We start from the raw sequence: 27436 nt of genomic DNA, 5'->3' as shown, positions 1-27436 counted from the left end.
AAATGTGAGGAACATGTGTTTTTTTAGCCAAATTTTGAGGTTTGCAAAGGATTCTGGGTAACAGAACCTGGTCCGAGCCACACAAGTCACCCCATCTTGGATTCCCCTAGGTCTCTAGTTTTCAGAAATGCACAGGTTTGGTAGGTTTCCCTAGGTGCCGGCTGAGCTAGAGGCCAAAATCTACAGGTAGGCACTTTGCAAAAAACACCTCTGTTTTCTTTAAAAAATTTGGAATGTGTCCACGTTGCGCTTTGGGGCATTTCCTGTCGCGGGCGCTAGGCCTACCCACACAAGTGAGGTATCATTTTTATCGGGAGACTTGGGGGAACGCTGGGTGGAAGGAAATTTGTGGCTCCTCTCAGATTCCAGAACTTTCAGCCACAGAAATGTGAGGAACATGTGTTTTTTTAGCCAGATTTTGAGGTTTGCAAAGGATTCTGGGTAACAGAACCTGGTCCAAGCCACACAAGTCACCCCATCTTGGATTCCCCTAGGTCTCTAGTTTTCAGAAATGCACAGGTTTGGTAGGTTTCCCTAGGTGCCGGCTGAGCTAGAGGGCAAAATCTACAGGTAGGCCTTTGCAAAAAACACCTCTGTTTCTTTAAAAAAATTGGATGTGTCCACGTTGCGCTTTGGGGCGTTTCCTGTCGCGGGCGCTAGGCCTACCCACACAAGTGAGGTATCATTTTTCTCGGGAGACTTGGGGGAACGCTGGGTGGAAGGAAATTTGTGGCTCCTCTCAGATTCCAGAACTTTCTGCCACAGAAATGTGAGGAACATGTGTTTTTTTAGCCAAATTTTGAGGTTTGCAGAGGATTCTGGGTAACAGAACCTAGTCCGAGCCTCACAAGTTACCCCATCTTGGATTCCCCTAGGTCTCTAGTTTTCAGAAATGCACAGGTTTGGTAGGTTTCCCTAGTTGCCGGCTGAGCTAGAGGCCAAAATCTAAAGGTAGGCACTTTGCAAAAAACACCTCTGTTTTCTTTCAAAAAATTGGATGTGTCCACGTTGCGCTTTGGGGCGTTTCCTGTCGCAGGCGCTAGGCCTACCCACACAAGTGAGGTATCATTTATCTCGGGAGACTTGGGGGAACACTTGGTGGAAGGAAATTTGTGGCTCCTCTCAGATTCCAGAACTTTCCGCCACAGAAATGTGAGGAACATGTGTTTTTTTAGCCAAATTTTGAGGTTTGCAGAGGATTCTGGGTAACAGAACCTAGTCCGAGCCCCACAAGTCACCCCATCTTGGATTCCCCTAGGTCTCTAGTTTTCGGAAATGCACAGGTTTGGTAGGTTTCCCTAGGTGCCGGCTGAGCTAGAGGCCAAAATCTACAGGTAGGCACTTTGCAAAAAACACCTCTGTTTTCTTTCAAAAATTTGGATGTGTCCACGTTGCGCTTTGGGGCGTTTCCTGTCGCGGGCGCTAGGCCTACCCACACAAGTGAGTTATCATTTTTCTCGGGAGACTTGGGGGAACGCTGGGTGGAAGCAAATTTGTGGCTCCTCTCAGATTCCAGAACTTTCTGCCACAGAAATGTAAGGAACATGTGTTTTTTTAGCCAAATTTTGAGGTTTGCAAAGGATTCTAGGTAACAGAACCTGGTCCGAGCCACACAAGTCACCCCATCTTGGATTCCCCTAGGTCTCTAGTTTTCAGAAATGCACAGGTTTGGTAGGTTTCACTAGGTGCCGGCTGAGCTAGAGGCCAAAATCTACAGGTAGGCACTTTGCAAAAAACACCTCTGTTTCTTTAAAAAAATTGGATGTGTCCACGTTGCGCTTTGGGGCGTTTCCTGTCGCGGGCGCTAGGCCTACCCACACAAGTGAGGTATCATTTTTATCGGGAGACTTGGGGGAACGCTGGGTGGAAGGAAATTTGTGGCTCCTCTCAGATTCCAGAAGTTTCTGCCACAGAAATGTGAGGAACATGTGTTTTTTTAGCCAAATTTTGAGGTTTGCAAAGGATTCTGGGTAACAGAACCTGGTCCAAGCCACACAAGTCACCCCATCTTGGATTCCCCTAGGTCTCTAGTTTTCAGAAATGCACAGGTTTGGTAGGTTTCCCTAGGTGCCGGCTGAGCTAGATGGCAAAATCTACAGGTAGGCACTTTGCAAAAAACACCTCTGTTTTCTTTCAAAAATGTGGATGTGTGCACGTTGCGCTTTGGGGCGTTTCCTGTCGCGGGCGCTAGGCCTACCCACACAAGTGAGGTATCATTTTTCTCAGGAGACTTGGGGGAACGCTGGGTGGAAGGACATTTGTGGCTCCTCTCAGATTCCAGAACTTTCTGCCACAGAAATGTGAGGAACATGTGTTTTTTTAGCCAAATTTTGAGGTTTGCAGAGGATTCTGGGTAACAGAACCTAGTCCGAGCCCCACAAGTCACCCCATCTTGGATTCCCCTAGGTCTCTAGTTTTCAGAAATGCACAGGTTTGGTAGGTTTCCCTGGTGCCGGCTGAGCTAGAGGCCAAAATCTACAGGTAGGCACTTTGCAAAAAACACCTCTGTTTTTTTTCAAAAAATTGGATGTGTCCACGTTGCGCTTTGGGGCGTTTCCTGTCGCGGGCGCTAGGCCTACCCACACAAGTGAGGTATCATTTATCTCGGGAGACTTGGGGGAACGCTGGGTGGAAGGAAATTTGTGGCTCGTCTCAGATTCCAGAACTTTCCGCCACAGAAATGTGAGGAACATGTGTTTTTTTAGCCCAATTTTGAGGTTTGCAGAGGATTCTGGGTAACAGAACCTAGTCCGAGCCCTACAAGTCACCCCATCTTGGATTCCCCTAGGTCTCTAGTTTTCAGAAATGCACAGGTTTGGTAGGTTTCCCTAGGTGCCGGCTGAGCTAGAGGGCAAAATCTACAGGTAGGCACTTTGCAAAAAACACCTCTGTTTTCTTTCAAAAATTTGGATGTGTCCACGTTGCGCTTTGGGGCGTTTCCTGTTGCGGGCGCTAGGCCTACCCACACAAGTGAGGTATCATTTTTATCGGGAGACTTGGGGGAACGCTGGGTGGAAGGAAATTTGTGGATCCTCTCAGATTCCAGAACTTTCTGCCACAGAAATGTGAGGAACATGTGTTTTTTTAGCCAAATTTTGAGGTTTGCAAAGGATTCTGGGTAACAGAACCTGGTCCGAGCCACACAAGTCACCCCATCTTGGATTCCCCTAGGTCTCTAGTTTTCAGAAATGCACAGGTTTGGTAGGTTTCACTAGGTGCCGGCTGAGCTATAGGCCAAAATCTACAGGTAGGCACTTTGCAAAAAACACCTCTGTTTTCTTTAAAAAATTTGGATGTGTCCACGTTGCGCTTTGGGGCGTTTCCTGTCGTGGGCGCTAGGCCTACCCACACAAGTGAGGTATAATTTTTCTCGGGAGACTTGGGGGAACGCTGGGTGGAAGGAAATTTGTGGCTCCTCTCAGATTCCAGAACTTTCTGCAACAGAAATGTGAGGAACATGTGTTTTTTTAGCCAAATTTTGAGGTTTGCAAAGGATTCTGGGTAACAGAACCTGGTCCGAGCCACACAAGTCACCCCATCTTGGATTCCCCTAGGTCTCTAGTTTTCAGAAATGCACAGGTTTGATAGGTTTCCCTAGGTGCCGGCTGAGCTAGACGGCAAAATCTACAGGTAGGCACTTTGCAAAAAACACCTCTGTTTTCTTTAAAAAAATTGGATGTGTCCACGTTGCGCTTTGGGGCGTTTCCTGTCGCGGGCGCTAGGCCTACCCACACAAGTGAGGTATCATTTTTCTCGGGAGACTTGGGGGAACGCTGGGTGGAAGGAAATTTGTGGCTCCTCTCAGATTCCAGAACTTTCTGCCACAGAAATGTGAGGAACATGTGTTTTTTTAGCCAAATTTTGAGGTTTGCAGAGGATTCTGGGTAACAGAACCTAGTCTGAGCCCTACAAGTCACCCCATCTTGGATTCCCCTAGGTCTCTAGTTTTCAGAAATGCACAGGTTTGCTAGGTTTCCCTAGGTGCCGGCTGAGCTAGAGGGCAAAATCTACAGGTAGGCCTTTGCAAAAAACACCTCTGTTTCTTTAAAAAAATTGGATGTGTCCACGTTGCGCTTTGGGGCGTTTCCTGTCGCGGGCGCTAGGCCTACCCACACAAGTGAGGTATCATTTTTCTCGGGAGACTTGGGGGAACGCTGGGTGGAAGGAAATTTGTGGCTCCTCTCAGATTCCAGAACTTTCTGCCACAGAAATGTGAGGAACATGTGTTTTTTTAGCCAAATTTTGAGGTTTGCAAAGGATTCTGGGTAACAGAACCTGGTCCGAGCCACACAAGTCACCCCATCTTGGATTCCCCTAGGTCTCTAGTTTTCAGAAATGCACAGGTTTGGTAGGTTTCCCTAGGTGCCGGCTGAGCTAGAGGGCAAAATCTACAGGTAGGCCTTTGCAAAAAACACCTCTGTTTCTTTAAAAAAATTGGATGTGTCCACGTTGCGCTTTGGGGCGTTTCCTGTCGCGGGCGCTAGGCCTACCCACACAAGTGAGGTATCATTTTTCTCGGGAGACTTGGGGGAACGCTGGGTGGAAGGAAATTTGTGGCTCCTCTCAGATTCCAGAACTTTCTGCCACAGAAATGTGAGGAACATGTGTTTTTTTAGCCAAATTTTGAGGTTTGCAGAGGATTCTGGGTAACAGAACCTAGTCCGAGCCTCACAAGTCACCCCATCTTGGATTCCCCTAGGTCTCTAGTTTTCAGAAATGCACAGGTTTGGTAGGTTTCCCTAGGTGCCGGCTGAGCTAGAGGCCAAAATCTACAGGTAGGCACTTTGCAAAAAACACCTCTGTTTTCTTTTAAAAAATTGGATGTGTCCACGTTGCGCTTTGGGGCGTTTCCTGTCGCGGGCGCTAGGCCTACCCACACAAGTGAGGTATCATTTATCTCGGGAGACTTGGGGGAACGCTTGGTGGAAGGAAATTTGTGGCTCCTCTCAGATTCCAGAACTTTCCGCCACAGAAATGTGAGGAACATGTGTTTTTTTAGCCAAATTTTGAGGTTTGCAGAGGATTCTGGGTAACAGAACCTGGTCCGAGCCCCACAAGTCACCCCATCTTGGATTCCCCTAGGTCTCTAGTTTTCAGAAATGCACAGGTTTGGTAGGTTTCCCTAGGTGCCGGCTGAGCTAGAGGCCAAAATCTAGAGGTAGGCACTTTGCAAAAAACACCTCTGTTTTCTTTAAAAAAATTGGATGTGTCCACGTTGCGCTTTGGGGTGTTTCCTGTCGCGGGCGCTAGGCCTACCCACACAAGTGAGGTATCATTTATCTCGGGAGACTTGGGGGAACGCTTGGTGGAAGGAAATTTGTGGCTCCTCTCAGATTCCAGAACTTTCCGCCACAGAAATGTGAGGAACATGTGTTTTTTTAGCCAAATTTTGAGGTTTGCCGAGGATTCTGGGTAACAGAACCTAGTCCGAGCCCTACAAGTCACCCCATCTTGGATTCCCCTAGGTCTCTAGTTTTCAGAAATGCACAGGTTTGGTAGGTTTCCCTAGGTGCCGGCTGAGCTAGAGGGCAAAATCTACAGGTAGGCACATTGCAAAAAACACCTCTGTTTTCTTTCAAAAATTTGGATGTGTCCACGTTGCGCTTTGGGGCGTTTCCTGTCGCGGGCGCTAGGCCTACCCACACAAGTGAGGTATCATTTTTCTCGGGAGACTTGGGGGAACGCTGGGTGGAAGGAAATTTGTGGCTCCTCTCAGATTCCAGAACTTTCTGCCTCAGAAATGTAAGGAACATGTGTTTGTTTAGCCAAATATTGAGGTTTGCAAAGGATTCTGAGTAACAGAACCTGGTCCGAGCCACACAAGTCACCCCATCTTGGATTCCCCTAGGTCTCTAGTTTTCAGAAATGCACAGGTTTGGTAGGTTTCACTAGGTGCCGGCTGAGCTAGAGGCCAAAATCTACAGGTAGGCACTTTGCAAAAAACACCTCTGTTTTCTTTAACAAAAATGGGATGTGTCCACGTTGCGTTTTGGGGTGTCTCCTGTCGCGGCCGCTAGGCCTACCCACACAAGTGAGGTATAATTTTTATCGGGAGACTTGGGGGAACGCTGGGTGGAAGGAAATTTGTGGCTCCTCTCAGATTCCAGAACTTTCTGCCACAGAAATGTGAGGAACATGTGTTTTTTTAGCCAAATTTTGAGGTTTGCAAAGGATTCTGGGTAACAGAACCTGGTCCGAGCCACACAAGTCACCCCATCTTGGATTCCCCTAGGTCTCTAGTTTTCAGAAATGCACAGGTTTGGTAGGTTTCCCTAGGTGCCGGCTGAGCTAGAGGCCAAAATCTACAGGTAGGCACTTTGCAAAAAACACCTCTGTTTTCTTTAAAAAATTTGGAATGTGTCCACGTTGCGCTTTGGGGCATTTCCTGTCGCGGGCGCTAGGCCTACCCACACAAGTGAGGTATCATTTTTATCGGGAGACTTGGGGGAACGCTGGGTGGAAGGAAATTTGTGGCTCCTCTCAGATTCCAGAACTTTCAGCCACAGAAATGTGAGGAACATGTGTTTTTTTAGCCAGATTTTGAGGTTTGCAAAGGATTCTGGGTAACAGAACCTGGTCCAAGCCACACAAGTCACCCCATCTTGGATTCCCCTAGGTCTCTAGTTTTCAGAAATGCACAGGTTTGGTAGGTTTCCCTAGGTGCCGGCTGAGCTAGAGGGCAAAATCTACAGGTAGGCCTTTGCAAAAAACACCTCTGTTTCTTTAAAAAAATTGGATGTGTCCACGTTGCGCTTTGGGGCGTTTCCTGTCGCGGGCGCTAGGCCTACCCACACAAGTGAGGTATCATTTTTCTCGGGAGACTTGGGGGAACGCTGGGTGGAAGGAAATTTGTGGCTCCTCTCAGATTCCAGAACTTTCTGCCACAGAAATGTGAGGAACATGTGTTTTTTTAGCCAAATTTTGAGGTTTGCAGAGGATTCTGGGTAACAGAACCTAGTCCGAGCCTCACAAGTTACCCCATCTTGGATTCCCCTAGGTCTCTAGTTTTCAGAAATGCACAGGTTTGGTAGGTTTCCCTAGTTGCCGGCTGAGCTAGAGGCCAAAATCTAAAGGTAGGCACTTTGCAAAAAACACCTCTGTTTTCTTTCAAAAAATTGGATGTGTCCACGTTGCGCTTTGGGGCGTTTCCTGTCGCGGGCGCTAGGCCTACCCACACAAGTGAGGTATCATTTATCTCGGGAGACTTGGGGGAACACTTGGTGGAAGGAAATTTGTGGCTCCTCTCAGATTCCAGAACTTTCCGCCACAGAAATGTGAGGAACATGTGTTTTTTTAGCCAAATTTTGAGGTTTGCAGAGGATTCTGGGTAACAGAACCTAGTCCGAGCCCCACAAGTCACCCCATCTTGGATTCCCCTAGGTCTCTAGTTTTCGGAAATGCACAGGTTTGGTAGGTTTCCCTAGGTGCCGGCTGAGCTAGAGGCCAAAATCTACAGGTAGGCACTTTGCAAAAAACACCTCTGTTTTCTTTCAAAAATTTGGATGTGTCCACGTTGCGCTTTGGGGCGTTTCCTGTCGCGGGCGCTAGGCCTACCCACACAAGTGAGTTATCATTTTTCTCGGGAGACTTGGGGGAACGCTGGGTGGAAGCAAATTTGTGGCTCCTCTCAGATTCCAGAACTTTCTGCCACAGAAATGTAAGGAACATGTGTTTTTTTAGCCAAATTTTGAGGTTTGCAAAGGATTCTAGGTAACAGAACCTGGTCCGAGCCACACAAGTCACCCCATCTTGGATTCCCCTAGGTCTCTAGTTTTCAGAAATGCACAGGTTTGGTAGGTTTCACTAGGTGCCGGCTGAGCTAGAGGCCAAAATCTACAGGTAGGCACTTTGCAAAAAACACCTCTGTTTCTTTAAAAAAATTGGATGTGTCCACGTTGCGCTTTGGGGCGTTTCCTGTCGCGGGCGCTAGGCCTACCCACACAAGTGAGGTATCATTTTTATCGGGAGACTTGGGGGAACGCTGGGTGGAAGGAAATTTGTGGCTCCTCTCAGATTCCAGAAGTTTCTGCCACAGAAATGTGAGGAACATGTGTTTTTTTAGCCAAATTTTGAGGTTTGCAAAGGATTCTGGGTAACAGAACCTGGTCCAAGCCACACAAGTCACCCCATCTTGGATTCCCCTAGGTCTCTAGTTTTCAGAAATGCACAGGTTTGGTAGGTTTCCCTAGGTGCCGGCTGAGCTAGATGGCAAAATCTACAGGTAGGCACTTTGCAAAAAACACCTCTGTTTTCTTTCAAAAATTTGGATGTGTGCACGTTGCGCTTTGGGGCGTTTCCTGTCGCGGGCGCTAGGCCTACCCACACAAGTGAGGTATCATTTTTCTCAGGAGACTTGGGGGAACGCTGGGTGGAAGGACATTTGTGGCTCCTCTCAGATTCCAGAACTTTCTGCCACAGAAATGTGAGGAACATGTGTTTTTTTAGCAAAATTTTGAGGTTTGCAGAGGATTCTGGGTAACAGAACCTAGTCCGAGCCCCACAAGTCACCCCATCTTGGATTCCCCTAGGTCTCTAGTTTTCAGAAATGCACAGGTTTGGTAGGTTTCCCTGGTGCCGGCTGAGCTAGAGGCCAAAATCTACAGGTAGGCACTTTGCAAAAAACACCTCTGTTTTTTTTCAAAAAATTGGATGTGTCCACGTTGCGCTTTGGGGCGTTTCCTGTCGCGGGCGCTAGGCCTACCCACACAAGTGAGGTATCATTTATCTCGGGAGACTTGGGGGAACGCTGGGTGGAAGGAAATTTGTGGCTCGTCTCAGATTCCAGAACTTTCCGCCACAGAAATGTGAGGAACATGTGTTTTTTTAGCCCAATTTTGAGGTTTGCAGAGGATTCTGGGTAACAGAACCTAGTCCGAGCCCTACAAGTCACCCCATCTTGGATTCCCCTAGGTCTCTAGTTTTCAGAAATGCACAGGTTTGGTAGGTTTCCCTAGGTGCCGGCTGAGCTAGAGGGCAAAATCTACAGGTAGGCACTTTGCAAAAAACACCTCTGTTTTCTTTCAAAAATTTTGATGTGTCCACGTTGCGCTTTGGGGCATTTCCTGTTGCGGGCGCTAGGCCTACCCACACAAGTGAGGTATCATTTTTATCGGGAGACTTGGGGGAACGCTGGGTGGAAGGAAATTTGTGGATCCTCTCAGATTCCAGAACTTTCTGCCACAGAAATGTGAGGAACATGTGTTTTTTTAGCCAAATTTTGAGGTTTGCAAAGGATTCTGGGTAACAGAACCTGGTCCGAGCCACACAAGTCACCCCATCTTGGATTCCCCTAGGTCTCTAGTTTTCAGAAATGCACAGGTTTGGTAGGTTTCACTAGGTGCCGGCTGAGCTATAGGCCAAAATCTACAGGTAGGCACTTTGCAAAAAACACCTCTGTTTTCTTTAAAAAATTTGGATGTGTCCACGTTGCGCTTTGGGGCGTTTCCTGTCGTGGGCGCTAGGCCTACCCACACAAGTGAGGTATAATTTTTCTCGGGAGACTTGGGGGAACGCTGGGTGGAAGGAAATTTGTGGCTCCTCTCAGATTCCAGAACTTTCTGCAACAGAAATGTGAGGAACATGTGTTTTTTTAGCCAAATTTTGAGGTTTGCAAAGGATTCTGGGTAACAGAACCTGGTCCGAGCCACACAAGTCACCCCATCTTGGATTCCCCTAGGTCTCTAGTTTTCAGAAATGCACAGGTTTGATAGGTTTCCCTAGGTGCCGGCTGAGCTAGACGGCAAAATCTACAGGTAGGCACTTTGCAAAAAACACCTCTGTTTTCTTTAAAAAAATTGGATGTGTCCACGTTGCGCTTTGGGGCGTTTCCTGTCGCGGGCGCTAGGCCTACCCACACAAGTGAGGTATCATTTTTCTCGGGAGACTTGGGGGAACGCTGGGTGGAAGGAAATTTGTGGCTCCTCTCAGATTCCAGAACTTTCTGCCACAGAAATGTGAGGAACATGTGTTTTTTTAGCCAAATTTTGAGGTTTGCAGAGGATTCTGGGTAACAGAACCTAGTCTGAGCCCTACAAGTCACCCCATCTTGGATTCCCCTAGGTCTCTAGTTTTCAGAAATGCACAGGTTTGCTAGGTTTCCCTAGGTGCCGGCTGAGCTAGAGGGCAAAATCTACAGGTAGGCCTTTGCAAAAAACACCTCTGTTTCTTTAAAAAAATTGGATGTGTCCACGTTGCGCTTTGGGGCGTTTCCTGTCGCGGGCGCTAGGCCTACCCACACAAGTGAGGTATCATTTTTCTCGGGAGACTTGGGGGAACGCTGGGTGGAAGGAAATTTGTGGCTCCTCTCAGATTCCAGAACTTTCTGCCACAGAAATGTGAGGAACATGTGTTTTTTTAGCCAAATTTTGAGGTTTGCAAAGGATTCTGGGTAACAGAACCTGGTCCGAGCCACACAAGTCACCCCATCTTGGATTCCCCTAGGTCTCTAGTTTTCAGAAATGCACAGGTTTGGTAGGTTTCCCTAGGTGCCGGCTGAGCTAGAGGCCAAAATCTACAGGTAGGCACTTTGCAAAAAACACCTCTGTTTTCTTTAAAAAATTTGGGATGTGTCCACGTTGCGCTTTGGGGCATTTCCTGTCGCGGGCGCTAGGCCTACCCACACAAGTGAGGTATCATTTTTATCGGGAGACTTGGGGGAACACTGGGTGGAAGGAAATTTGTGGCTCCTCTCAGATTCCAGGACTTTCAGCCACAGAAATGTGAGGAACATGTGTTTTTTTAGCCAGATTTTGAGGTTTGCAAAGGATTCTGGGTAACAGAACCTGGTCCAAGCCACACAAGTCACCCCATCTTGGATTCCCCTAGGTCTCTAGTTTTCAGAAATGCACAGGTTTGATAGGTTTCCCTAGGTGCCGGCTGAGCTAGACGGCAAAATCTACAGGTAGGCACTTTGCAAAAAACACCTCTGTTTTCTTTCAAAAAATTGGATGTGTCCACGTTGCGCTTTGGGGCGTTTCCTGTCGCGGGCGCTAGGCCTACCCACATAAGTGAGGTATCATTTATCTCGGGAGACTTGGGGGAACGCTTGGTGGAAGGAAATTTGTGGCTCCTCTCAGATTCCAGAACTTTCCGCCACAGAAATGTGAGGAACATGTGTTTTTTTAGCCAAATTTTGAGGTTTGCAGAGGATTCTGGGTAACAGAACCTAGTCCGAGCCCCACAAGTCACCCCATCTTGGATTCTCCTAGGTCTCTAGTTTTCAGAAATGCACAGGTTTGGTAGGTTTCCCTAGGTGCCGGCTGAGCTAGAGGCCAAAATCTACAGGTAGGCACTTTGCAAAAAACACCTCTGTTTTCTTTAAAAAAATTGGATGTGTCCACGTTGCGCTTTGGGGCGTTTCCTGTCGCGGGCGCTAGGCCTACCCACACAAGTGAGGTATCATTTATCTCGGGAGGCTTGGGGGAACGCTTGGTGGAAGGAAATTTGTGGCTCCTCTCAGATTCCAGAACTTTCCGCCACAGAAATGTGAGGAACATGTGTTTTTTTAGCCAAATTTTGAGGTTTGCAGAGGATTCTGGGTAACAGAACCTAGTCCGAGCCCTACAAGTCACCCCATCTTGGATTCCCCTAGGTCTCTAGTTTTCAGAAATGCACAGGTTTGGTAGGTTTCCCTAGGTGCCGGCTGAGCTAGAGGGCAAAATCTACAGGTAGGCACTTTGCAAAAAACACCTCTGTTTTCTTTCAAAAATTTGGATGTGTCCACGTTGCGCTTTGGGGCGTTTCCTGTCGCGGGCGCTAGGCCTACCCACACAAGTGAGGTATCATTTTTCTCGGGAGACTTGGGGGAACGCTGGGTGGAAGGAAATTTGTGGCTCCTCTCAGATTCCAGAACTTTCTGCCACAGAAATGTGAGGAACATGTGTTTTTTTAGCCAAATTTTGAGGTTTGCAGAGGATTCTGGGTAACAGAACCTAGTCCGAGCCTCACAAGTCACCCCATCTTGGATTCCCCTAGGTCTCTAGTTTTCAGAAATGCACAGGTTTGGTAGGTTTCCCTAGGTGCCGGCTGAGCTAGAGGCCAAAATCTACAGGTAGGCACTTTGCAAAAAACACCTCTGTTTTCTTTCAAAAAATTGGATGTGTCCACGTTGCGCTTTGGGGCGTTTCCTGTCGCGGGCGCTAGGCCTACCCACACAAGTGAGGTATCATTTATCTCGGGAGACTTGGGGGAACGCTTGGTGGAAGGAAATTTGTGGCTCCTCTCAGATTCCAGAACTTTCTGCCACAGAAATGTGAGGAACATGTGTTTTTTTAGCCAAATTTTGAGGTTTGCAGAGGATTCTGGGTAACAGAACCTAGTCCGAGCCTCACAAGTCACCCCATCTTGGATTCCCCTAGGTCTCTACTTTTCAGAAATGCACAGGTTTGGTAGGTTTCCCTAGGTGCCGGCTGAGCTAGAGGCCAAAATCTACAGGTAGGCACTTTGCAAAAAACACCTCTGTTTTCTTTCAAAAAATTGGATGTGTCCACGTTGCGCTTTGGGGCGTTTCCTGTCGCGGGCGCTAGGCCTACCCACACAAGTGAGGTATCATTTATCTCGGGAGACTTGGGGGAACGCTTGGTGGAAGGAAATTTGTGGCTCCTCTCAGATTCCAGAACTTTCCGCCACAGAAATGTGAGGAACATGTGTTTTTTTAGCCAAATTTTGAGGTTTGCAGAGGATTCTGGGTAACAGAACCTGGTCCGAGCCCCACAAGTCACCCCATCTTGGATTCCCCTAGGTCTCTAGTTTTCAGAAATGCACAGGTTTGGTAGGTTTCCCTAGGTGCCGGCTGAGCTAGAGGCCAAAATCTAGAGGTAGGCACTTTGCAAAAAACACCTCTGTTTTCTTTAAAAAAATTGGATGTGTCCACGTTGCGCTTTGGGGTGTTTCCTGTCGCGGGCGCTAGGCCTACCCACACAAGTGAGGTATCATTTATCTCGGGAGACTTGGGGGAACGCTTGGTGGAAGGAAATTTGTGGCTCCTCTCAGATTCCAGAACTTTCCGCCACAGAAATGTGAGGAACATGTGTTTTTTTAGCCAAATTTTGAGGTTTGCCGAGGATTCTGGGTAACAGAACCTAGTCCGAGCCCTACAAGTCACCCCATCTTGGATTCCCCTAGGTCTCTAGTTTTCAGAAATGCACAGGTTTGGTAGGTTTCCCTAGGTGCCGGCTGAGCTAGAGGGCAAAATCTACAGGTAGGCACTTTGCAAAAAACACCTCTGTTTTCTTTCAAAAATTTGGATGTGTCCACGTTGCGCTTTGGGGCGTTTCCTGTCGCGGGCGCTAGGCCTACCCACACAAGTGAGGTATCATTTTTCTCGGGAGACTTGGGGGAACGCTGGGTGGAAGGAAATTTGTGGCTCCTCTCAGATTCCAGAACTTTCTGCCTCAGAAATGTAAGGAACATGTGTTTGTTTAGCCAAATATTGAGGTTTGCAAAGGATTCTGAGTAACAGAACCTGGTCCGAGCCACACAAGTCACCCCATCTTGGATTCCCCTAGGTCTCTAGTTTTCAGAAATGCACAGGTTTGGTAGGTTTCACTAGGTGCCGGCTGAGCTAGAGGCCAAAATCTACAGGTAGGCACTTTGCAAAAAACACCTCTGTTTTCTTTAACAAAAATGGGATGTGTCCACGTTGCGTTTTGGGGTGTCTCCTGTCGCGGCCGCTAGGCCTACCCACACAAGTGAGGTATAATTTTTATCGGGAGACTTGGGGGAACGCTGGGTGGAAGGAAATTTGTGACTCCTCTCAGATTCCAGAACTTTCTGCCACAGAAATGTGAGGAACATGTGTTTTTTTAGCCAAATTTTGAGGTTTGCAAAGGATTCTGGGTAACAGAACCTGGTCCGAGCCACACAAGTCACCCCATCTTGGATTCCCCTAGGTCTCTAGTTTTCAGAAATGCACAGGTTTGGTAGGTTTCCCTAGGTGCCGGCTGAGCTAGAGGCCAAAATCTACAGGTAGGCACTTTGCAAAAAACACCTCTGTTTTCTTTAAAAAATTTGGAATGTGTCCACGTTGCGCTTTGGGGCATTTCCTGTCGCGGGCGCTAGGCCTACCCACACAAGTGAGGTATCATTTTTATCGGGAGACTTGGGGGAACGCTGGGTGGAAGGAAATTTGTGGCTCCTCTCAGATTCCAGAACTTTCAGCCACAGAAATGTGAGGAACATGTGTTTTTTTAGCCAGATTTTGAGGTTTGCAAAGGATTCTGGGTAACAGAACCTGGTCCAAGCCACACAAGTCACCCCATCTTGGATTCCCCTAGGTCTCTAGTTTTCAGAAATGCACAGGTTTGATAGGTTTCCCTAGGTGCCGGCTGAGCTAGACGGCAAAATCTACAGGTAGGCACTTTGCAAAAAACACCTCTGTTTTCTTTCAAAAAATTGGATGTGTCCACGTTGCGCTTTGGGGCGTTTCCTGTCGCGGGCGCTAGGCCTACCCACACAAGTGAGGTATCATTTTTCTCTGGAGACTTGGGGGAACGCTGGGTGGAAGGAAATTTGTGGCTCCTCTCAGATTCCAGAACTTTCTGCCACAGAAATGTGAGGAACATGTGTTTTTTTAGCCAAATTTTGAGGTTTGCAGAGGATTCTGGGTAACAGAACCTAGTCCGAGCCCTACAAGTCACCCCATCTTGGATTCCCCTAGGTCTCTAGTTTTCAGAAATGCACAGATTTGGTAGGTTTCCCTAGGTGCCGGCTGAGCTAGAGGGCAAAATCTACAGGTAGGCCTTTGCAAAAAACACCTCTGTTTCTTTAAAAAAATTGGATGTGTCCACGTTGCGCTTTGGGGCGTTTCCTGTCGCGGGCGCTAGGCCTACCCACACAAGTGAGGTATCATTTTTCTCGGGAGACTTGGGGGAACGCTGGGTGGAAGGAAATTTGTGGCTCCTCTCAGATTCCAGAACTTTCTGCCACAGAAATGTGAGGAACATGTGTTTTTTTAGCCAAATTTTGAGGTTTGCAGAGGATTCTGGGTAACAGAACCTAGTCCGAGCCTCACAAGTTACCCCATCTTGGATTCCCCTAGGTCTCTAGTTTTCAGAAATGCACAGGTTTGGTAGGTTTCCCTAGGTGCCGGCTGAGCTAGAGGCCAAAATCTAAAGGTAGGCACTTTGCAAAAAACACCTCTGTTTTCTTTCAAAAAATTGGATGTGTCCACGTTGCGCTTTGGGGCGTTTCCTGTCGCGGGCGCTAGGCCTACCCACACAAGTGAGGTATCATTTATCTCGGGAGACTTGGGGGAACACTTGGTGGAAGGAAATTTGTGGCTCCTCTCAGATTCCAGAACTTTCCGCCACAGAAATGTGAGGAACATGTGTTTTTTTAGCCAAATTTTGAGGTTTGCAGAGGATTCTGGGTAACAGAACCTAGTCCGAGCCCCACAAGTCACCCCATCTTGGATTCCCCTAGGTCTCTAGTTTTCGGAAATGCACAGGTTTGGTAGGTTTCCCTAGGTGCCGGCTGAGCTAGAGGCCAAAATCTACAGGTAGGCACTTTGCAAAAAACACCTCTGTTTTCTTTCAAAAATTTGGATGTGTCCACGTTGCGCTTTGGGGCGTTTCCTGTCGCGGGCGCTAGGCCTACCCACACAAGTGAGGTATCATTTTTCTCGGGAGACTTGGGGGAACGCTGGGTGGAAGCAAATTTGTGGCTCCTCTCAGATTCCAGAACTTTCTGCCACAGAAATGTAAGGAACATGTGTTTTTTTAGCCAAATTTTGAGGTTTGTAAAGGATTCTGGGTAACAGAACCTGGTCCGAGCCACACAAGTCACCCCATCTTGGATTCCCCTAGGTCTCTAGTTTTCAGAAATGCACAGGTTTGGTAGGTTTCACTAGGTGCCGGCTGAGCTAGAGGCCAAAATCTACAGGTAGGCACTTTGCAAAAAACACCTCTGTTTTCTTTAAAAAATTTGGAATGTGTCCACGTTGCGCTTTGGGGCATTTCCTGTCGCGGGCGCTAGGCCTACCCACACAAGTGAGGTATCATTTTTATCGGGAGCCTTGGGGGAACGCTGGGTGGAAGGACATTTGTGGCTCCTCTCAGATTCCAGAACTTTCTGCCACAGTAATGTGAGGAACATGTGTTTTTTTAGCCAAATTTTGAGGTTTGCAAAGGATTCTGGGTAACAGAACCTGGTCCGAGCCACACAAGTCACCCCATCTTGGATTCCCCTAGGTCTCTAGTTTTCAGAAATGCACAGGTTTGGTAGGTTTCACTAGGTGCCGGCTGAGCTAGAGGCCAAAATCTACAGGTAGGCACTTTGCAAAATACACCTCTGTTTCTTTAAAAAAATTGGATGTGTCCACGTTGCGCTTTGGGGCGTTTCCTGTCGCGGGCGCTAGGCCTACCCACACAAGTGAGGTATCATTTTTATCGGGAGACTTGGGGGAACGCTGGGTGGAAGGAAATTTGTGGCTCCTCTCAGATTCCAGAACTTTCTGCCACAGAAATGTGAGGAACATGTGTTTTTTTAGCCAAATTTTGAGGTTTGCAAAGGATTCTGGGTAACAGAACCTGGTCCAAGCCACACAAGTCACCCCATCTTGGATTCCCCTAGGTCTCTAGTTTTCAGAAATGCACAGGTTTGGTAGGTTTCCCTAGGTGCCGGCTGAGCTAGATGGCAAAATCTACAGGTAGGCACTTTGCAAAAAACACCTCTGTTTTCTTTCAAAAATTTGGATGTGTGCACATTGCGCTTTGGGGCGTTTCCTGTCGCGGGCGCTAGGCCTACCCACACAAGTGAGGTATCATTTTTCTCAGGAGACTTGGGGGAAGGCTGGGTGGAAGGACATTTGTGGCTCCTCTCAGATTCCAGAACTTTCTGCCACAGAAATGTGAGGAACATGTGTTTTTTTAGCCAAATTTTGAGGTTTGCAGAGGATTCTGGGTAACAGAACCTAGTCCGAGCCCCACAAGTCACCCCATCTTGGATTCCCCTAGGTCTCTAGTTTTCAGAAATGCACAGGTTTGGTAGGTTTCCCTGGTGCCGGCTGAGCTAGAGGCCAAAATCTACAGGTAGGCACTTTGCAAAAAACACCTCTGTTTTTTTTCAAAAAATTGGATGTGTCCACGTTGCGCTTTGGGGCGTTTCCTGTCGCGGGCGCTAGGCCTACCCACACAAGTGAGGTATCATTTATCTCGGGAGACTTGGGGGAACGCTGGGTGGAAGGAAATTTGTGGCTCGTCTCAGATTCCAGAACTTTCCGCCACAGAAATGTGAGGAACATGTGTTTTTTTAGCCCAATTTTGAGGTTTGCAGAGGATTCTGGGTAACAGAACCTAGTCCGAGCCCTACAAGTCACCCCATCTTGGATTCCCCTAGGTCTCTAGTTTTCAGAAATGCACAGGTTTGGTAGGTTTCCCTAGGTGCCGGCTGAGCTAGAGGGCAAAATCTACAGGTAGGCACTTTGCAAAAAACACCTCTGTTTTCTTTCAAAAATTTGGATGTGTCCACGTTGCGCTTTGGGGCGTTTCCTGTTGCGGGCGCTAGGCCTACCCACACAAGTGAGGTATCATTTTTATCGGGAGACTTGGGGGAACGCTGGGTGGAAGGAAATTTGTGGCTCCTCTCAGATTCCAGAACTTTCTGCCACAGAAATGTGAGGAACATGTGTTTTTTTAGCCAAATTTTGAGGTTTGCAAAGGATTCTGGGTAACAGAACCTGGTCCGAGCCACACAAGTCACCCCATCTTGGATTCCCCTAGGTCTCTAGTTTTCAGAAATGCACAGGTTTGGTAGGTTTCACTAGGTGCCGGCTGAGCTATAGGCCAAAATCTACAGGTAGGCACTTTGCAAAAAACACCTCTGTTTTCTTTCAAAAATTTGGATGTGTCCACGTTGCGCTTTGGGGCGTTTCCTGTCGTGGGCGCTAGGCCTACCCACACAAGTGAGGTATAATTTTTCTCGGGAGACTTGGGGGAACGCTGGGTGGAAGGAAATTTGTGGCTCCTCTCAGATTCCAGAACTTTCTGCAACAGAAATGAGAGGAACATGTGTTTTTTTAGCCAAATTTTGAGGTTTGCAAAGGATTCTGGGTAACAGAACCTGGTCCGAGCCACACAAGTCACCCCATCTTGGATTCCCCTAGGTCTCTAGTTTTCAGAAATGCACAGGTTTGGTAGGTTTCCCTAGGTGCCGGCTGAGCTAGAGGGCAAAATCTACAGGTAGGCCTTTGCAAAAAACACCTCTGTTTTCTTTCAAAAATTTGGATGTGTGCACGTTGCGCTTTGGGGCGTTTCCTGTCGCGGGCGCTAGGCCTACCCACACAAGTGAGGTATCATTTTTCTCAGGAGACTTGGGGGAACGCTGGGTGGAAGGAAATTTGTGGCTCCTCTCAGATTCCAGAACTTTCAGCCACAGAAATGTGAGGAACATGTGTTTTTTTAGCCAGATTTTGAGGTTTGCAAAGGATTCTGGGTAACAGAACCTGGTCCAAGCCACACAAGTCACCCCATCTTGGATTCCCCTAGGTCTCTAGTTTTCAGAAATGCACAGGTTTGATAGGTTTCCCTAGGTGCCGGCTGAGCTAGACGGCAAAATCTACAGGTAGGCACTTTGCAAAAAACACCTCTGTTTTCTTTAAAAGAATTGGATGTGTCCACGTTGCGCTTTGGGGCGTTTCCTGTCGCGGGCGCTAGGCCTACCCACACAAGTGAGGTATCATTTTTCTCGGGAGACTTGGGGGAACGCTGGGTGGAAGGAAATTTGTGGCTCCTCTCAGATTCCAGAACTTTCTGCCACAGAAATGTGAGGAACATGTGTTTTTTTAGCCAAATTTTGAGGTTTGCAGAGGATTCTGGGTAACAGAACCTAGTCCGAGCCCTACAAGTCACCCCATCTTGGATTCCCCTAGGTCTCTAGTTTTCAGAAATGCACAGGTTTGGTAGGTTTCCCTAGGTGCCGGCTGAGCTAGAGGGCAAAATCTACAGGTAGGCCTTTGCAAAAAACACCTCTGTTTCTTTAAAAAAATTGGATGTGTCCACGTTGCGCTTTGGGGCGTTTCCTGTCGCGGGCGCTAGGCCTACCCACACAAGTGAGTTATCATTTTTCTCGGGAGACTTGGGGGAACGCTGGGTGGAAGGAAATTTGTGGCTCCTCTCAGATTCCAGAACTTTCTGCCACAGAAATGTGAGGAACATGTGTTTTTTTAGCCAAATTTTGAGGTTTGCAAAGGATTCTGGGTAACAGAACCTGGTCCGAGCCACACAAGTCACCCCATCTTGGATTCCCCTAGGTCTCTAGTTTTCAGAAATGCACAGGTTTGGTAGGTTTCCCTAGGTGCCGGCTGAGTTAGAGGCCAAAATCTACAGGTAGGCACTTTGCAAAAAACACCTCTGTTTTCTTTAAAAAATTTGGGATGTGTCCACGTTGCGCTTTGGGGCATTTCCTGTCGCGGGCGCTAGGCCTACCCACACAAGTGAGGTATCATTTTTATCGGGAGACTTGGGGGAACGCTGGGTGGAAGGAAATTTGTGGCTCCTCTCAGATTACAGGACTTTCAGCCACAGAAATGTGAGGAACATGTGTTTTTTTAGCCAGATTTTGAGGTTTGCAAAGGATTCTGGGTAACAGAACCTGGTCCAAGCCACACAAGTCACCCCATCTTGGATTCCCCTAGGTCTCTAGTTTTCAGAAATGCACAGGTTTGATAGGTTTCCCTAGGAGCCGGCTGAGCTAGACGGCAAAATCTACAGGTAGGCACTTTGCAAAAAACACCTCTGTTTTCTTTAAAAAAATTGGATGTGTCCACGTTGCGCTTTGGGGCGTTTCCTGTCGCGGGCGCTAGGCCTACCCACACAAGTGAGGTATCATTTATCTCGGGAGACTTGGGGGAACGCTTGGTGGAAGGAAATTTGTGGCTCCTCTCAGATTCCAGAACTTTCCGCCACAGAAATGTGAGGAACATGTGTTTTTTTAGCCAAATTTTGAGGTTTGCAGAGGATTCTGGGTAACAGAACCTAGTCCGAGCCCCACAAGTCACCCCATCTTGGATTCCCCTAGGTCTCTAGTTTTCGGAAATGCACAGGTTTGGTAGGTTTCCCTAGGTGCCGGCTGAGCTAGAGGCCAAAATCTACAGGTAGGCACTTTGCAAAAAACACCTCTGTTTTCTTTCAAAAATTTGGATGTGTCCACGTTGCGCTTTGGGGCGTTTCCTGTCGCGGGCGCTAGGCCTACCCACACAAGTGAGGTATCATTTTTCTCGGGAGACTTGGGGGAACGCTGGGTGGAAGCAAATTTGTGGCTCCTCTCAGATTCCAGAACTTTCTGCCACAGAAATGTAAGGAACATGTGTTTTTTTAGCCAAATTTTGAGGTTTGCAAAGGATTCTGGGTAACAGAACCTGGTCCGAGCCACACAAGTCACCCCATCTTGGATTCCCCTAGGTCTCTAGTTTTCAGAAATGCACAGGTTTGGTAGGTTTCACTAGGTGCCGGCTGAGCTAGAGGCCAAAATCTACAGGTAGGCACTTTGCAAAAAACACCTCTGTTTCTTTCAAAAAATTGGATGTGTCCACGTTGCGCTTTTGGGCGTTTCCTGTCGCGGGCGCTAGGCCTACCCACACAAGTGAGGTATCATTTTTATCGGGAGACTTGGGGGAACGCTGGGTGGAAGGACATTTGTGGCTCCTCTCAGATTCCAGAACTTTCTGCCACAGTAATGTGAGGAACATGTGTTTTTTTAGCCAAATTTTGAGGTTTGCAAAGGATTCTGGGTAACAGAACCTGGTCCGAGCCACACAAGTCACCCCATCTTGGATTCCCCTAGGTCTCTAGTTTTCAGAAATGCACAGGTTTGGTAGGTTTCACTAGGTGCCGGCTGAGCTAGAGGCCAAAATCTACAGGTAGGCACTTTGCAAAAAACACCTCTGTTTCTTTAAAAAAATTGGATGTGTCCACGTTGCGCTTTGGGGCGTTTCCTGTCGCGGGCGCTAGGCCTACCCACACAAGTGAGGTATCATTTTTATCGGGAGACTTGGGGGAACGCTGGGTGGAAGGAAATTTGTGGCTCCTCTCAGATTCCAGAACTTTCTGCCACAGAAATGTGAGGAACATGTGTTTTTTTAGCCAAATTTTGAGGTTTGCAAAGGATTCTGGGTAACAGAACCTGGTCCAAGCCACACAAGTCACCCCATCTTGGATTCCCCTAGGTCTCTAGTTTTCAGAAATGCACAGGTTTGGTAGGTTTCCCTAGGTGCCGGCTGAGCTAGATGGCAAAATCTACAGGTAGGCACTTTGCAAAAAACACCTCTGTTTTCTTTTAAAAAATTGGATGTGTCCACGTTGCGCTTTGGGGCGTTTCCTGTCGCGGGCGCTAGGCCTACCCACACAAGTGAGGTATCATTTATCTCGGGAGACTTGGGGGAACGCTGGGTGGAAGGAAATTTGTGGCTCCTCTCAGATTACAGAACTTTCTGCCACAGAAATGTGAGGAACATGTGTTTTTTTAGCCAAATTTTGAGGTTTGCAAAGGATTCTGGGTAACAGAACCTGGTCCGAGCCACACAAGTCACCCCATCTTGGATTCCCCTAGGTCTCTAGTTTTCAGAAATGCACAGGTTTGGTAGGTTTCCCTAGGTGCCGGCTGAGCTAGAGGGCAAAATCTACAGGTAGGCCTTTGCAAAAAACACCTCTGTTTTCTTTCAAAAATTTGGAATGTGTCCACGTTGCGCTTTGGGGCGTTTCCTGTCGCGGGCGCTAGGCCTACCCACACAAGTGAGGTATCATTTTTCTCAGGAGACTTGGGGGAACGCTGGGTGGAAGGAAATTTGTGGCTCCTCTCAGATTCCAGAACTTTCTGCCACAGAAATGTGAGGAACATGTGTTTTTTTAGCCAAATTTTGAGGTTTGCAGAGGATTCTGGGTAACAGAACCTAGTCCGAGCCCCACAAGTCACCCCATCTTGGATTCCCCTAGGTCTCTAGTTTTCAGAAATGCACAGGTTTGGTAGGTTTCCCTAGGTGCCGGCTGAGCTAGAGGCCAAAATCTACAGGTAGGCACTTTGCAAAAAACACCTCTGTTTTCTTTAAAAAATTTGGAATGTGTCCACGTTGCGCTTTGGGGCATTTCCTGTCGCGGGCGCTAGGCCTACCCACACAAGTGAGGTATCATTTATCTCGGGAGACTTGGGGGAACGCTGGGTGGAAGGAAATTTGTGGCTCGTCTCAGATTCCAGAACTTTCCGCCACAGAAATGTGAGGAACATGTGTTTTTTTAGCCCAATTTTGAGGTTTGCAGAGGATTCTGGGTAACAGAACCTAGTCCGAGCCCTACAAGTCACCCCATCTTGGATTCCCCTAGGTCTCTAGTTTTCAGAAATGCACAGGTTTGGTAGGTTTCCCTAGGTGCGGGCTGAGCTAGACGGCAAAATCTACAGGTAGGCACTTTGCAAAAAACACCTCTGTTTTCTTTCAAAAAATTGGATGTGTCCACTTGCGCTTTGGGGCGTTTCCTGTCGCGGGCGCAAGGCCTACCCACACAAGTGAGGTATCATTTTTCTCGGGAGACTTGGGGGAACGCTGGGTGGAAGGAAATTTGTGGCTCCTCTCAGATTCCAGAACTTTCTGCCACAGAAATTTGAGGAACATGTGTTTTTTTAGCCAAATTTTGAGGTTTGCAAAGGATTCTGGGTAACAGAACCTGGTCCGAGCCACACAAGTCACCCCATCTTGGATTCCCCTAGGTCTCTAGTTTTCAGAAATGCACAGGTTTGGTAGGTTTCACTAGGTGCCGGCTGAGCTATAGGCCAAAATCTACAGGTAGGCACTTTGCAAAAAACACCTCTGTTTTCTTTCAAAAATTTGGATGTGTGCACGTTGCGCTTTGGGGCGTTTCCTGTCGCGGGCGCTAGGCCTACCCACACAAGTGAGGTATCATTTTTCTCAGGAGACTTGGGGGAACGATGGGTGGAAGGAAATTTGTGGCTCCTCTCAGATTCCAGAACTTTCAGCCACAGAAATGTGAGGAACATGTGTTTTTTTAGCCAGATTTTGAGGTTTGCAAAGGATTCTGGGTAACAGAACCTGGTCCAAGCCACACAAGTCACCCCATCTTGGATTCCCCTAGGTCTCTAGTTTTCAGAAATGCACAGGTTTGATAGGTTTCCCTAGGTGCCGGCTGAGTTAGACGGCAAAATCTACAGGTAGGCACTTTGCAAAAAACACCTCTGTTTTCTTTAAAAAGATTGGATGTGTCCACGTTGCGTTTTGGGGCGTTTCCTGTCGTGGGCGCTAGGCCTACCCACACAAGTGAGGTATCATTTATCTCGGGAGACTTGGGGGAACGCTTGGTGGAAGGAAATTTGTGGCTCCTCTCAGATTCCAGAACTTTCCGCCACAGAAATGTGAGGAACATGTGTTTTTTTAGCCAAATTTTGAGGTTTGCAGAGGATTCTGGGTAACAGAACCTAGTCCGAGCCCCACAAGTCACCCCATCTTGGATTCCCCTAGGTCTCTAGTTTTCAGAAATGCACAGGTTTGGTAGGTTTCCCTAGGTGCCGGCTGAGCTAGAGGCCAAAATCTACAGGTAGGCACTTTGCAAAAAACACCTCTGTTTTCTTTAAAAAATTTGGAATGTGTCCACGTTGCGCTTTGGGGCATTTCCTGTCGCGGGCGCTAGGCCTACCCACACAAGTGAGGTATCATTTATCTCGGGAGACTTGGGGGAACGCTGGGTGGAAGGAAATTTGTGGCTCGTCTCAGATTCCAGAACTTTCCGCCACAGAAATGTGAGGAACATGTGTTTTTTTAGCCCAATTTTGAGGTTTGCAGAGGATTCTGGGTAACAGAACCTAGTCCGAGCCCTACAAGTCACCCCATCTTGGATTCCCCTAGGTCTCTAGTTTTCAGAAATGCACAGGTTTGGTAGGTTTCCCTAGGTGCGGGCTGAGCTAGACGGCAAAATCTACAGGTAGGCACTTTGCAAAAAACACCTCTGTTTTCTTTCAAAAAATTGGATGTGTCCACTTGCGCTTTGGGGCGTTTCCTGTCGCGGGCGCAAGGCCTACCCACACAAGTGAGGTATCATTTTTCTCGGGAGACTTGGGGGAACGCTGGGTGGAAGGAAATTTGTGGCTCCTCTCAGATTCCAGAACTTTCTGCCACAGAAATTTGAGGAACATGTGTTTTTTTAGCCAAATTTTGAGGTTTGCAAAGGATTCTGGGTAACAGAACCTGGTCCGAGCCACACAAGTCACCCCATCTTGGATTCCCCTAGGTCTCTAGTTTTCAGAAATGCACAGGTTTGGTAGGTTTCACTAGGTGCCGGCTGAGCTATAGGCCAAAATCTACAGGTAGGCACTTTGCAAAAAACACCTCTGTTTTCTTTCAAAAATTTGGATGTGTGCACGTTGCGCTTTGGGGCGTTTCCTGTCGCGGGCGCTAGGCCTACCCACACAAGTGAGGTATCATTTTTCTCAGGAGACTTGGGGGAACGATGGGTGGAAGGAAATTTGTGGCTCCTCTCAGATTCCAGAACTTTCAGCCACAGAAATGTGAGGAACATGTGTTTTTTTAGCCAGATTTTGAGGTTTGCAAAGGATTCTGGGTAACAGAACCTGGTCCAAGCCACACAAGTCACCCCATCTTGGATTCCCCTAGGTCTCTAGTTTTCAGAAATGCACAGGTTTGATAGGTTTCCCTAGGTGCCGGCTGAGTTAGACGGCAAAATCTACAGGTAGGCACTTTGCAAAAAACACCTCTGTTTTCTTTAAAAAAATTGGATGTGTCCACGTTGCGCTTTGGGGCGTTTCCTGTCGCGGGCGCTAGGCCTACCCACACAAGTGAGGTATCATTTTTCTCGGGAGACTTGGGGGAACGCTGGGTGGAAGGAAATTTGTGGCTCCTCCCAGATTCCAGAACTTTCTGCCACAGAAATGTGAGGAACATGTGTTTTTTTAGCCAAATTTTGAGGTTTGCAGAGGATTCTGGGTAACAGAACCTAGTCCGAGCCCTACAAGTCACCCCATCTTGGATTCCCCTAGGTCTCTAGTTTTCAGAAATGCACAGGTTTGGTAGGTTTCCCTAGGTGCCGGCTGAGCTAGAGGGCAAAATCTACAGGTAGGCCTTTGCAAAAAACACCTCTGTTTCTTTAAAAAAATTGGATGTGTCCACGTTGCGCTTTGGGGCGTTTCCTGTCGCGGGCGCTAGGCCTACCCACACAAGTGAGGTATCATTTTTCTCGGGAGACTTGGGGGAACGCTGGGTGGAAGGAAATTTGTGGCTCCTCTCAGATTCCAGAACTTTCTGCCACAGAAATGTGAGGAACATGTGTTTTTTTAGCCAAATTTTGAGGTTTGCAGAGGATTCTGGGTAACAGAACCTAGTCCGAGCCTCACAAGTCACCCCATCTTGGATTCCCCTAGGTCTCTAGTTTTCAGAAATTCACAGGTTTGGTAGGTTTCCCAAGGTGCCGGCTGAGCTAGAGGCCAAAATCTACAGGTAGGCACTTTGCAAAAAACACCTCTGTTTTCTTTAAAAAGATTGGATGTGTCCACGTTGCGTTTTGGGGCGTTTCCTGTAGCGGGCGCTTGGCCTACCCACACAAGTGAGGTATCATTTTTCTCAGGAGACTTGGGGGAACGCTGGGTGGAAGGAAATTTGTGGCTCCTCTCAGATTCCAGAACTTTCTGCCACAGAAATGTGAGGAACATGTGTTTTTTTAGCCAAATTTTGAGGTTTGCAGAGGATTCTGGGTAACAGAACCTAGTCCGAGCCCCACAAGTCACCCCATCTTGGATTCCCCTAGGTCTCTAGTTTTCAGAAATGCACAGGTTTGGTAGGTTTCCCTAGGTGCCGGCTGAGCTAGAGGCCAAAATCTACAGGTAGGCACTTTGCAAAAAACACCTCTGTTTTCTTTAAAAAATTTGGAATGTGTCCACGTTGCGCTTTGGGGCATTTCCTGTCGCGGGCGCTAGGCCTACCCACACAAGTGAGGTATCATTTATCTCGGGAGACTTGGGGGAACGCTGGGTGGAAGGAAATTTGTGGCTCGTCTCAGATTCCAGAACTTTCCGCCACAGAAATGTGAGGAACATGTGTTTTTTTAGCCCAATTTTGAGGTTTGCAGAGGATTCTGGGTAACAGAACCTAGTCCGAGCCCTACAAGTCACCCCATCTTGGATTCCCCTAGGTCTCTAGTTTTCAGAAATGCACAGGTTTGGTAGGTTTCCCTAGGTGCCGGCTGAGCTAGACGGCAAAATCTACAGGTAGGCACTTTGCAAAAAACACCTCTGTTTTCTTTCAAAAAATTGGATGTGTCCACTTGCGCTTTGGGGCGTTTCCTGTCGCGGGCGCTAGGCCTACCCACACAAGTGAGGTATCATTTTTCTCGGGAGACTTGGGGGAACACTGGGTGGAAGGAAATTTGTGGCTCCTCTCAGATTCCAGAACTTTCTGCCACAGAAATGTGAGGAACATGTGTTTTTTTAGCCAAATTTTGAGGTTTGCAAAGGATTCTGGGTAACAGAACCTGGTCCGAGCCACACAAGTCACCCCATCTTGGATTCCCCTAGGTCTCTAGTTTTCAGAAATGCACAGGTTTGGTAGGTTTCACTAGGTGCCGGCTGAGCTATAGGCCAAAATCTACAGGTAGGCACTTTGCAAAAAACACCTCTGTTTTCTTTCAAAAATTTGGATGTGTGCACGTTGCGCTTTGGGGCGTTTCCTGTCGCGGGCGCTAGGCCTACCCACACAAGTGAGGTATCATTTTTCTCAGGAGACTTGGGGGAACGATGGGTGGAAGGAAATTTGTGGCTCCTCTCAGATTCCAGAACTTTCAGCCACAGAAATGTGAGGAACATGTGTTTTTTTAGCCAGATTTTGAGGTTTGCAAAGGATTCTGGGTAACAGAACCTGGTCCAAGCCACACAAGTCACCCCATCTTGGATTCCCCTAGGTCTCTAGTTTTCAGAAATGCACAGGTTTGATAGGTTTCCCTAGGTGCCGGCTGAGTTAGACGGCAAAATCTACAGGTAGGCACTTTGCAAAAAACACCTCTGTTTTCTTTAAAAAAATTGGATGTGTCCACGTTGCGCTTTGGGGCGTTTCCTGCCGCGGCCGCTAGGCCTACCCACACAAGTGAGGTATCATTTTTCTCGGGAGACTTGGGGGAACGCTGGGTGGAAGGAAATTTGTGGCTCCTCTCAGATTCCAGAACTTTCTGCCACAGAAATGTGAGGAACATGTGTTTTTTTAGCCAAATTTTGAGGTTTGCAGAGGATTCTGGGTAACAGAACCTAGTCCGAGCCCTACAAGTCACCCCATCTTGGATTCCCCTAGGTCTCTAGTTTTCAGAAATGCACAGGTTTGGTAGGTTTCCCTAGGTGCCGGCTGAGCTAGAGTGCAAAATCTACAGGTAGGCCTTTGCAAAAAACACCTCTGTTTCTTTAAAAAAATTGGATGTGTCCACGTTGCGCTTTGGGGCGTTTC

Source organism: Pleurodeles waltl, chromosome 2_2, assembly GCF_031143425.1.
Source record: "Pleurodeles waltl isolate 20211129_DDA chromosome 2_2, aPleWal1.hap1.20221129, whole genome shotgun sequence".
NCBI lineage: Eukaryota > Metazoa > Chordata > Amphibia > Caudata > Salamandridae > Pleurodeles > Pleurodeles waltl.
The sequence above is the reverse complement of the archived record's forward strand: the minus strand, read 5'-3'. Positions refer to the sequence as shown.